Here is a 13,502-nt window from a genome sequence, read left to right as displayed (position 1 = left end):
AAAAAAAAAAAAAAAGGTTTTGACATGTTTTAAAAATTCCAATGTAGTGTTTTTAAACCATCACCTCCCAGCCTCATATTCTTCTGCTTGCACAGGTTTTTGAGATCATTCCAAATCAGGCAGAACAGAGATTTGAAGCATGTCCTATGTCTTAAACACCAACTAAACAGTATCAATCAGTCTCTCTCCTTTTCCCCAAGAAAAGCTTCCTGGTAAAACTGGCTGAAGTTGAAGTATTCCATAGGGATGTGTCAGCTTTAGTCGAATAGTATATTTGACTAGATGGGCTGGTAAGCACCTCTAATTAAAACGTTTCTATTGCCTGTGTACTTTAATGACTCTTCCCATCCCCAAAATGTATCTACCATCCTGCCTTAAAGCAGCAGTTTGGTTGAGTCTCTTAACTGAGATGGTCTTTCCTCAGTTTCCATATTTCCCTGTATCTTTCCATGTTCTCAGAAAGGTTCCCTGCCTTTCTTAGTGCTTTAAAACCTTAGCCTTGCTGCAGGAACATAAGGTTGAGGGGACAACCAGGCTGGCAAAAGCAGAGACAAGCAAACAGTTGACAAGTAGGAAACCTGAGCAGTTCAGAGAAGCTTTGGGGAAGTAGGATCCACCTGCCTGGAGCATCTAAACCGTTTGTTAGGACCATGTTCGATGGGGGATTGGCCTGAGGGCCACGTAGCCAGAGCTTCTGCTCAAGCTTTTATTCATATTGTCTGGAGCCCAGACCCTCACAGGTTTGGCTTGACTGGGTAATCAAACGCCTAAACACCTTTGAGGATTGCAGCCTTAGTCACTGCATCCATGGCCAGCTTTAAATCCACTGTGGAGAACTAGTAAATGCTTCTTTATAAGCTTTTTGAGCTGGAGTCTGACCCTAACTGGCTTCATCCTGGTGGTGCTGAGCACCTCAGCCTCCTTTCTTGCTCCCCTTTCTGTATGCAGAGGGGGTCTGGGAGGGCAACAGCTTCCCTCTTCCTCCAAACCCTTGAGCAAGGCAATCACCTCAGCCACTGTTTCAGTAGGTCCCTGCAGGATAGGGTAAGCAGAGGCTGGCAGTGTGAGCTACAGCTGAAAAAAATGGTGATCTAAATCTATCTATATATCTGTATTTAAATAATATATACATATCCCTATATGTTATTATATATTTAAATGTACATATTATTCTCAACCTGATGAGAATAACTAGTGCAAAGCTGGGCTGAAGAGCTGAGAAGAAGGATCTGTTCCTGGTGTTGATCCATGCTGGGTGACACCCTCATTGATGTCGCTGTACCAAGACCTGCATTTGGGAGCAGCGGGAGGGTCACAAAACATTGAAGACCTAGGAGATCTTTCCCCAGTGGTAGGTCACTCAGAAACTGTCATCTGCAGTGTTTCCTGCACCTTCCTTGCTACCGTCAGGTCCAAGTTCCTGTATTAAGCAGAACTCCAGATTTCATCCAGCTTGAATATCTATTATTGTTCCCTTTTTTTCCTGTCCATTCCAGTATTTCCCTTCCTGCATTCTTTTGCATTAAATTGTAGATGGCAATCTATTTAGCTATACTACTAAGTGAACATAGTATTTCCTCAATCTTTAGGAGGTCTGGGATCAGCGTTTAGATTTATCTTCTATTATGTTGTGACAAACTTGAGTCTACACCAAGGCAAAGGTCATGGGATTGGACTGGGACCATCTGAACTTAAGAACAAACTAAACTGCTGCAGTGCTGGGAAGCCTTCCCGTGAGGATACCTGACTGGACCCTGGCAAAGCAGAGCTTCCCAATCAGCATGAAGACAGCAGTGTTGCTTCCAGGTGAGCCTGACCACGTCACTTCTGGTGGCCCTGCAGCCCAAGTAGGCTTAGCATTGCAGTGCCAGCTCATTGTGCCTCCATACATTCTCCCCTCAAAATACCATCAGTCCTTGACCTACTTTTGTCTCCAACAAGACCTTTTCTATTATTATTTTTTTCCTGCTTCTTGCTCTGGTTTTCTGCTGACCTTCCATGCTGTGCCTCTCCATGTATTTTCAGGGCCTATACTCTTTTTATGAAAATTTTCTTGCAAATATGTTTTTTGGCTGCAACCTGCCCAATACACATCCAAAGGATGCTTGTTTGGCAAGTCACTCCAAATCAACAGGAAAATTCATTGTTTGCTATTCTTATTTTCTTCTTCAGAGATCCGTTTGGACTCCTTCTGCCTCTGAGCCAATGTTCAGGCCTGCCTGCTCCCCACAGACATTTAAGGGAGCTTGAAGGATGCCTTGCATTGTTTTTTTAGGTCCCAGGGAGCCCTGGGAAGCAGAGGGCTGCCAAAGCACCTTCTGCCTTACAGCAGGACCACGCATGGTTGCCCCAGTGCTTTCACGTGGGGCCTGTGCAGGAGCTGGATATTCCAGGGATGTGCAGCCACACCAAGGAAAGATTTCATGACCAGCTCTGGCTCTGGAGCAAGAGAGCATCCCCAGAGACAGTGGAGACAGCAGCTTCTGGCAGCTCAGGCAGCTGCACGAGCTGCACCATCTTAATGCAGCTACTTCTCATTTATTCACCTGCCTTTTTTTTTTTTTTTCCTTTTTAATTTTTCTTCCCCCCCCTGCCCTCTCACGGCTGGATTTCCCTCTCACAGGACCTCCACACAGCTGTCTTTGCACATGTTGTTCCCTCTGCCAGGATCTAGGCACCATGTAGGGGTGTGCTGGGGGCTGAGTTTGCCCCAAGAGCATTGCTTTGCACCTACCAGACATGCTGATTTTCTCACTCTGGCTCCCTATGAGCAGCCCCCTCCTTCCTCTTGACCTTGCTGTAATTTAGATTCCCAGCCTTTTGCCAGTCCCTGCAGCTAATTTATTCTCTGGATGTTTAATGTTGGATTTGCCTCTTTGAAGCAAAGTTATAGCCACCTTGGAAATATTTGCAGAGCTGATCTTTTTTTGTTTCTTTTCTTTATATTTTTTTTTCCCTCACTCCTTTAGATCAAACTAGTGTTAGGGCATGTGGCTGGTCTGCAGGTCCCCAGCTAGCAAATTCTCTACTGGTCAGGTCTCCATGTGAGCATTTGCATTCTGTCATCAAGCCTTTAGAGACCTTGCCAGCCATTGGTTTGGCATCCAGTCATTCTCAGCAGGACTGGTTGCCTGTATCCTGTCTTTAGCTAATGTTCTGTCAACAACAGGGGGAAACAGCCAACAAGATCTCTATCAGCCTTTCAAGGACCAGCAGTTCTGCCATGTGGGCTGGAGTCCTGCACTCTGGCCTGATGTATTTATTAAAGAGCTCAGACAATCAGTAGACCTTGTCAAGAATATTGTTTCCTGTTCTTCTCTTCCTTCTCCCTGGAAAATATTGACATGACTGACAAAATGTTTGTTTTCATTTACTTACCCCATAGAAATGTACAGGTTCCACTGGAAAGTGAAAGGTATGTTTTCAGCTACTGAAGGACATTCACTTTTCAGATTTCCAATGAAAGAGAAGTAATTTACTTTTTTCAAGGAAAGGCACTAATCACTGGGAGTGCATGGAGTTCACTGAATGCCCAGCTTCCCAGCAAGATTGCTCTTTGCTTACTTGCACTAATGACTGAGTGGTTTTCCTATCACAGAGGTGCTCCTGCAGGATGACAATAAGGCTTTACGTGACATATTGCCATCTCCCTTTCTGGACAATGTTGGTTACCTCTTGCCACCCCCTGAAGACATAGTTGTTCTACATTGTTGGTTGACTTGATACATGCTGAAAGGACCTCTTTTCTCGATTGACTTTTCTGGCTGATCACCTGTAAGGTCTTCAAGCATTGTTTCAGAAAGGGTGTTATTTATTTGGAGGACAGATGGAATTGTGTGGCTTAAATTCTTCTCAGAAAAGACCTGGATCTAGTTGCTATTTTGTTCTGCCAGTGTGGACTAGCTGTGGTCATGTAAGCCATAAACAGTCTTTGCTCCTTTGTGTTTGTGAGACAATGTGTGAATGGAGAGGGAAGGCTCCTTGCCACTTGAGACCTAAGACAGAGTGTCTCACTTTACTTGCTCTTGAGATGCGGAGAAATCTTTGACAAAGCCAAGCAGTTAACACAGGTGCCTAGCCTTGCATTTTGACCACAGCATTGTCCTTTCTTGCTCATCCAGGCTTATCTGGTTCTGCCTTCCCCTCTTACCAAATCCTTGTCCACTGTTACCCTTCCAGCAATAAACAAACACATAGGAGCATGTTTGTTTTTTATTCGGGCCATGGGCTTTCTACTTTATGGACCAGAGGATGAGGTATTGCATCATATCCAGCTCATTAAGTGCTGCTCTGCTGTACAAGCATGAGAGAAGGTGGAGAAGGTTGATCAGATAAAGCCTGGAAGTGCTCCATTAGTGAGACGTGCTCACAAAGCCACTGGGATCACTGGAATAAAGCTTTAAAATATTCTGAGCAAATATTTTCCTAGCCCAGTTCTGAGAACTGCCTCTGTGTGTGTGTGTGCATGTGTGTGTGTGTGTTTTAGCCAGATGCTCTGGCTTAACCTTCTTGAGCTTGGCAGAGGGCTCTTTTCAGAAACTTGGACCTGTGGGCTCAGCACCTAGTGGCTTCTGAGCTGGTCTCCAGCTTGGTTGGCAGATATTGGCCACATTTAACAACACATTCACTCAGGGAGCAGCTGCAGTGGTTGAAGAAAACTTTGGAAATCAGAGAGCCTTGCTCAAAACTATTGGCTGTGGAAGATTAATCTCCCTCTTGCCTGCTCCACTTTGGAGGTACAAAAATCTATGAACAAAATCCCTGCTGCTCCCCAGCTATATGTGCTGTGTGGATTGTTGGCCACAGGGCTCCTCGTTGTCCCTAGAGGGTATATCCGTCAGCTGTCTTCTAGTCTCCAGTACCTCTGAAGTTGACTCCAAGACACTGATCATTACAAAGCCAGTAGGAGAGGAAGAAGGATATGCCCTGGTACTGCTCCATGCCTGCTTTATGCCAGCCTCATACAAGCTGCTTCTGCAAGGGGAAACAAGGGGGTGCAATATACCAGCTGAAGTAGTAATATGGCAAGGGAGAGGGGCACATCTCACTAGTCATATCATGTCTCTTTGTGCCTGATCACCATCTTCTCTCTTTGCTGGCTGGTGACTTCAGGGCTTATCAGTGGTAGAGGGAGGTAGTTGGCAGAACACAGACTGAGGAGGGCATGATGCTGCACACCCCCCAGCCATCCCACTGCACCAAGGAGAAGAGAGCACCAGGACCATAAGCCAGATAATGACAACTGAATATGCCAGAAATAGATCTGACTAGCAGGTCTTCAGATTCCTACATCTTCTTCCAGGCTCATGTGTCCATGTCCCTGTAACTTGCTCTGGGAGGGGGATACGTGAGTTGGCTTTGGTTACTGTGAACCTTGGGGCAGTTGATGCTTCACTCCAGCACTTCTGTTGTGCCATGCATGTAATTGCCAAAGAGCTGGTTGGGGAAATGTGGGAAGAGCTGGTTTTCCTTTGGAGAATGGAGTTCTGTTAAAACTCCAAATGTCTTTGTGGGAAACTGTTCAATATTGGCTCACGACAGTCTTGAATTATTTTTAGGATGAAAAGTGCTATTTTTTCTATCCTGAAACAACTTTTTTAAATGTGGAGCATTAGGTAATACGAAATAGGAAGTAAATAAGTTCAACCAATCTTGACCAGATTTTAAAAGAAAGATTTAAATATTTTCCCCCACAGAATTTAATCACATTCAGCTTTTATCCTGACTTTGAAGAGAAGTGAGTCCAAGCTACAGACCCTCACTTTTTTGAAACAAAGTCTTGATCCACTGTGGAACGTAGTGGGAAGATTTTTGCTTTAGGATCAAACCCTATTAATGCTACATAACCACATTGTTCAGTTGGAGTCCTCTTACAACAGGCTTAGTCCCCCACATGGAAAATGGGAGAAGTGCCATGTAGCTGACGTGACCAATCATGCAACACACAGATCGAACCAAGCATCATATCTGTGAGTAGAGCAGTGGTCTGCAACATGAAATCTTGGCTCTCCGTTCTCTGCAAACAGTTCCTGTGACCACAGCCCCATCACTTGAGATCATCCTTGTTAGATAGGGGTCCCCCACTGCTATTACTTTCTTGGCAGTGGCTGTCAACATGCCATTAGTACCAATTAAGTGCATTGTGTACGCAGAGCCACAACCCAGTGACGAAAGTGGCCTGAGGTGATGAAGGTGACTTGGTACCAGCTCCTCAATGATAAGGAACATGCAAGCCTGTTTCCTCTTGGCTCTGACTGCAGTGCTAAAAGCCTCAGGGAAAACCAGAAGAAACACAGCAGTTGAGAGTCTGCAAGAAGCTCACAGGTCAAGGGGCCAGTGGGATGCAAGACCTGATGGACTTGGGGATGAATAGGAGTAAACCCAGCAAGGGTTAGGTGAGGCCAGCGAGCTTTATTTTTGAAGCAGCACAGAAGAGAGAGGGAAGGAGGGAGGGAACGAACAGCTGTAAGGACATTTGTGTTGCTGACTGGTCCAAAGGAATGTGTATAAACAGCTTTAGATGTAGTTTCCTGAGCATGCTAAGTGTATTTATTGCCTGCTCTAATTGGTCCTGCCTTAAGTCAGCCAGGACTAAGAGTTCCCATGGGAAGTACGCTTCACTGACTCAAACGGGCTGAAGACGGCGAAGACTGCTGTTCGCAGTGCGACCTGTGTTAATGATTGCCCCCAAGTTGTCCTTTCTCACAGCCTCCTGCCAGAGCACTCAGGGCTAGCACAGATTTGGCCCTGCCTGAGGGTCCACTGGCAGGGTGGCTTTATGACAGGACAGCAGCAGGGTCCAGCTGGCACCAGCACTGGATCCAGCAACATGGGTGTAAATGGCTGCATCTCCCTCCCAGGAAGGTTGGTCCACATGGCCAAGGCAGAGGATGCTTGAATTTATTTCCTGAGCTGGCCTCAAGCTCCTTCAGTCCACCTAAGCAAGTCAAAGGCTTCCTGAGCAGGGTCTGTATTTTCCTGACATGCTGGTTCCTGTGCAGGCACCAACAACAGGCACCACCAACAAGGTGGTTTTGCCTATGCAAACATCCCTGCATGCACACAAAGTGTTTGTTCTCAGTATAACCCAGACAGCCACTTTTTCTGAAGAGTTCAATGCAAGCAGTCAGCAAAAGGGGAGAGGGAAGCGTAAAACAGGTTCTCATTGCAAAATGTCATTTTGATGGAACTGACATTTTTGGCAAAGCCAGTATAAATTTCAGTGTTTTGTTTTGTTTGTTTAAAAAAACTGAACACAGAAAATGTCCAAATACGTAATATTGACATTTTCAGAACCAAATGTTTTGCTACTTCATCCTAGCACAGTTCTTAAAATTTGAGTTAACTTTTTCATAAAAATACTACAAAGAGACTAAAAGAAAAAGAAGTTTTAAGTTCTTCTGTGTACTTAGGCTTTCCACACATTTTAAATTTTTTAAATGACTCAAGACTTAAGCCCAAATACCAAAGAGAAAATGAGATGCCCTCTTTTGGGAAACATGTGTTTTACCTCACTGCCTAAGCCAGTTAGTTGTGAAAGTGTTTCCAAAGAGCTATGCCTGTGGTTCGTGATCTTTTGGACTCTTGGCAGGCTCCTGCCAGCTGAGCCAGGCGTGTGCCTGCAAAATGCATTCTTGGCAGGGTACTGGCACTGTTGGCTTCCCTGCACGGGGAGTGACAGTGCGGAGGAAGGCTACAACCCGGGTTATCACCTTGTTTCCAAAAGTGAGATAAAGCAAAAATTTAATCAAGCTGCTGGACTTCTAAGAATTACCCTTTCTGAAGGTGTTCGTGGGCAAGAAGAGTTGAGGGAGGAAGGAATTTAGAGGGGTTTGCTAGAGGCAGGGTGGTACAAGAGCATGGCACAGTGACTGTCATTGCCTGTGCCAAGTGGTAGGACCAGCAGAAGGTGTTGATAAAAAGCACTGGTGTGGCTCTGTTTTTAAGGTCCTGTGTAAATACTAGCTTTAAGTATTGAATATGATTGCAATTCTACATTGTCCATTATATTGCCTTGGATATACAAAGAGAACCCAGAGTGAGTGGAAAACTGAGCAGTACACTTGTATTTGGTGACCCTGGATGCTAACCTGGGCTTGGGCACTCCAGCAAGGCTCAGTTGTAGAGGTGCCAAGCCTCTGGTTTCCCTTCTCTTTCACTACCACCTTTCCTTCAAAGCTCTTTGTCCTTCAGCATTTCCTGAGTTCTGCCAACCTCTGACATGTCAGCTTGCAGGACCTGGTGGCAGAGCCTCCTTGTGTGCCCAGGGGGTGATGCAAGTCACACCAGACATTCAGCAGAGGTTGTTGCAAAAGGGTAATGAGGACATTTACCCCAAACCACTGAAGGGAATAAGTGGCAAAGGAGAGACTGAAAAATCATCCCCCAGATGAGAACAGCTCACTCCCACCAGGAAGGCTGACCTTCAGGGGGTGCAGTGGGTAGAGCACCAGGAAGACACACCAACCCTTCGGGAGCTGTTTTTTGTTTTGTGTAGGACTTGATACTCTGAGCCCCACAGACCTCAGGGCAGTGTTACCAGAGTTTGCTGCCCACAATCCCAAAGAGTTCAGGCTTTATGAAGATTGGAGGGGCCATAAAAGCCTTGAATAAGTCCAGTCTACTTTTGCCTTCTTTTTTCACTCTCCACAGCACTTTTTTGCCTTTGCCATCCCTCCCATGACACCTCACTCTCTCCTCGGTCTTCCGGTGTCCCCCCAACACCCCTGATTCCACCCTTTCCCTGAGTGTCCCAGTTAGGAAGAGAAGAGGTAACTACGTGACCGCTAGTACCTTTTTATCTAGTCACAGTATGTTCCCCTAAGGGAATTTTTGGCCTTGGATGTTGTGTGTGTGTGTGTGTTTTTATGTGCTTTATTTTTATCACAGAAAGGATAGACAGTACATTATGTCTTCAGTCCAGGAGGTTACACATTAGATAAGAGACAGGCAGATATACTACAACTGCTCTAGCCCATGGAGTTATGTTCCTGAGACAGCACTGGGAATGTACCAGGTAAACTGCTTCCAACCCACCACGTTCAGGCAGTAGATTTTTGTGTCAACAAATCCAGATACAAGCAGAGATTTTGATGTTGGTGTTCCTGCAGCCGGAGAATAAAGCCCATACTGCTCCCTCCATCTCTGCTGTGCTCATACCTTCTTGTTGGCCTCAGCCTCCCACCTTCCCTGTCCCATCTGCTCTTCCTATGGCTTAATTCTCACCCCTTTCTGGCCATCTCTGATCTGAATGCAGCTAGATTCAGGAGGGAATGCGGGTGTGTGTAGGAAACAGTGATGTCAACAACTTTGTGATAGCAAATATTATCAAAAGTTGGGAAAGAGCTTTTTTTTTTTTTTTAATTTTTTGGTATAAACAGCTAAGATTAGAGCTGGTAAATCTCTGCCTACTTCTTGCACCTTTCTTGAACTATTTGAGCTAGTTAATGCTGAAGACTGCACACTAATTTTTAATGGATTGAGGATGAGCCACAGTATGAAGATCCTTTTGACTTGGTCGCTGCAATAGTAGGGTCCTCACTACTAAGCCACTGCTGTGGCAGGCTTCAACAAGCACCCAGGATCTAGTTTACCAGCATCACCACTCCTCACAAAGCTCAGGGCCACCTGGCCACTTCCACAAAGCTGTCTCTAGTCTGCCACAGAAGGTATGACAGAGCCTATAAGTCATTCCACAAATCTGTGCCCTCTTCACCTCCCCCCAGCTCTTCGCCTCACGTTATGAAGATTAACAACATGTTGCAGCATCACTGTTCCATGATGGGAATGGTAGTGCTGGGTTTATTTTCTCAGGAGAAACAGATAAAAGTGGCACCAGCTACTACCCAACACCAAAGGTAAATGAGTAAATTTATTATTCTTTTAAACCTGACAGACATCACAGGGGCTGTTTTAGATTTTGATCCAAAGCTTAGGGAAGCCTGTGACCTCTGTATCTGCCTGACAATGAGCAATTGCAGCCGTGCTGCTCCAGCATCCATCAAATGCAATGATTAGGTGGATTGACTGGCATGGCAGAGATAAAAGTCATTGTAGCTAAACATTGTCACAAGATCAATGTCGCCCACTTAGAAAATATTGTCTTAACTTAGGCTTTATTTTCAGGGTGTTTCTGTGATGTCTCACCCTAATGTCTGCATCCTTTGCAAATATTAGCCAGACTTTAATATATCTTTGTGGCTTACCTGTGAGATAAAAGCAAACTATCATCCCAATTTCATAACGGGGGGCACATGAGGTGCCAAGAGATTATCAGCAAAATGTAACCACTCAGTTTGATACCCAGCATGAGTCACATAAATTTCAGGTTTCCTGATTAGCTCTTTTGTAGCTGTTTACGCATCTTCAGCTTGGCTTTGTCTGGCTTCAGGTCCAGTCCTAAAGCTGAACAACCTCTTTACATCCATTCTCTTGTTTCTTGCACTTGGCAACTTGAAATGAGGGGTATGCAACACACATCTCAATTCTCTAACCCATGAGGGATTGACCTTGCCTTCTTGGTGTCCTGATGCTTCCGTTCATGCCATAGATAGTCAGTGTATTTTTATGTGTAGTACAGAGTTGGTATCATCTACTAACTGCCCATTATTTTCAAAGGCTTCTGTAGTGAAGCCGATTTGGCCGTTGTATGCATCTTGCAAGATTCACAATAACTGAGCACATCAAAAAAATCTCAGACCAAGCTGTACCTATGCCTCCCTCCCCTTCCCCAAAACTCCACACTGACCATGCCAGTGATACTTGCATAATACAAATGTGGGACTAAGTGTTTTCTCTTCCAGAGTTTGCAACATGAGGAAAGACAGGGTTGCTGGAGCCCAGGTCAGGGGAGTCCACACAGTTCTTACAGCCTCCTCCATCTGCATAAGTCCCCAGTTCCAGCTGGTTGATGGGAGTTTGCAGGTTGAGGAGATGAGAAAGGAGGATGGTCCAGACCTCATCACACTGGTGGGTCTAGTTTGAACTCCTCAGCAATAGCTGTGCTTCTGCTGAGCCCTTCAACAGCTTCTGACCTCCACCCTGGGGAGCCATGCAGCACCCTGGCATCTTCATTCCCTTCTGCACTTGCAAACCTGCCACCATTGCAGAAATTAAGCTTTGTCCATGCTGGCTGCTCCCGTTTCTGCTCTCTGTTTCCCCCTCCACACCCCTGTGGTTATTTCCTCAGCTGAAAATCCAACCAGGTTCAAAGGTCATAGCAAGGATGCTTCCTCAAGGGCTTGTGAGAGACCCATCCCACCATCTCTGCTCTGAGTAATGGGACTAGAGGAGGCCTTCATGTTTGCTTTTGTGGAGATACTGCCTCAGAGATCATGCTGCCAAGCCTGGTGCTTCCTGGAGAAAGTGGTCCTTTCCCTTTGGTACAAGAGGGACTTTAGTAATGAAAAGTCTTTGCCATTCCCAAATGAGCTAGCTGCTTGAGGTCAGAGACTGAGGGTGTGTTGCTAGCAAGAAACTGCCAAAATTATCGTGGTCTGGAACAACAAATGACGTGAAGCCTGAGAGAGCCTAGCTTGAACATGCAAGAGACATGTACTGTGGTGTTTGGTAAATCCACACCAGCATCCCCATCCAAGGACAATCAACTCTGTAACTGAGTATGTGCTGAGAAGTTGATGCAGTGAAAACAGAGCTGGTGTGCCTGGAGCTAGGGACAGAAATGCTGGAGCTGCCTGGGGTGGCCAGTTCCCAGGAGGTTTTGGTGAATTCCACAGGTGCCCAAAAGCCAGCTTATTTGGAAGAAGTAGATGGGCTGGACAGATGGACTCATCTCTTCCTTTTCTGGCTCAGCTTTTAGTTCAGTTTCTTGCTTGCTGATACTCAGCTCAGACACCAGGACTCTTTCAAGGTATGAAGTTCCCAGCAATGCCTCCTGCATCTCTTAAGCCCTGATGACTAGTCAGAAGCCAAGGCAGTGCTTCCCCCAGGTCCTTCAGCCCTCCCAAACATTCTCTCCCCTGTGCCAGCTCCTTACCACATGGTAGGGCTTTGCTCAGGCAGCATTGCCATAAGCCATTCCCCTCCTGCACTTCAGAGCTTTAGGAAAGCCAAAGTTGGCACATTCCTGAGGCGGGGTATCTCACAGTGGTTTTGGGAGCAGGTTATTCTGCCTACCTCTAGCTTGCTTCTTTCCCAACTCCCTGCCCTCCCCCTTCCAGGCCTCCCAGGTACTCTGAGTGGCCAGGAGCAGGGCTGAGATCTTGCTGTTCCCAGTGTGCACAGTGGGGCTGAGTCCCTGCTCTGCCACACAAGCAATAATGAATTGCTGTCCTCATGAGGAGTGGCTGTGCCAGCAGTAAGAAGCACTAGCCAGGAAGGGAGCAGCAGAGAGATGGAGGAAGCCGATGGCGAAGCTGCGTATCGCTCCGTGGCTCAGTTGCACTGACAAGGGTATGGCACCAACCATGGTGTTGGTACAGAGGTGTTTGAAAGCAGAGTGTCTGCAATGAGGATTCCAGCTAAGCTGTGCCACTAAATAATTTTCCTCTTCTTTTGAATTCTGGGCTCTGAGCTTGATGCCCAGAACACACACATGAGTCTGAAGTCCGTTATGGGAACTGTACCAGCAGTAAGGGGGGAAGAGGAGCCAAACAGTGGGGTGTTCTCTCTTGCCGCCCAATATTTTTTGTCAACTTCATGTGCTTGACCCTGGCTACCTCCAGTGATGTCCATTTAGATAGGGCTGACCCCACCTCTATACATTCTATTTAACTGTTTCTCCCTTTTTAAAATCCATTTAGTATGTTTGCTGTGATGGAAGACAGCCCAAGGAGCATTGCTTCTGCATCTTTCCAGGCTAAGACAATAATGCTACTGCTCCCAGCATCCATGCAGACAGGACAAGAGTCCTCTATGGGGACAGGATGAGAAGACAGCCTGCCCACCAACTCAGCTCTGCCTGCAGAATGCAACCCCAGGACCAGATGCAACCACACAAGCAAAAAGCCAGCCATTGATGAAGCTTTTGTGAACAGATTTGAAGATGTTTGGAAATTCTAATGGAAAAAAAATTGACAGTTTTCAAGTTAGTATCATGGAATCACATAATTGTCAGAATTGGCACCATCTGAAGCACATTACTCAGGACTGCATCCATGCAGGTCTTGAATATCTCCAGGAAAGGGGACTCCACAGCCTCCCTGAGCAACCTGTTCCAGTGCTCTGTCACCCCCACCATAAAGATTTTTTTCCTCTTATTTCCTTCCTATGTTCCAGCTTGTGCCTGTTTCCCCTGATCCTGTCACTGGGAACTACTGAAGAGTCTGGCTCCATCCTTCTTGCACCCACCCTTTAGATACATACAGGCATTAATAAGGTCTCCCCTCAGCCTTCTCTTCTCCAGACTGAACAGTCCCAGCTACCTCAGCCCTTTCTGATAAGAGAGATGCTCCAGTCTCTCAATCATCTTTGTTGCCCTCCACTGGACTCTTTCTAGTAGTTCCCTGTCTCTCATGAACTGCCAGAATAATAACAATAAAATT

The sequence above is a fragment of the Chaetura pelagica genome, unplaced genomic scaffold (genome assembly GCF_000747805.2).
Source record: "Chaetura pelagica isolate M959 unplaced genomic scaffold, ChaPel_1.0 scaffold28, whole genome shotgun sequence".
NCBI classification, from domain to species: Eukaryota; Metazoa; Chordata; class Aves; order Apodiformes; family Apodidae; genus Chaetura; species Chaetura pelagica.
Note: the sequence above shows the minus strand (reverse complement) of the source record.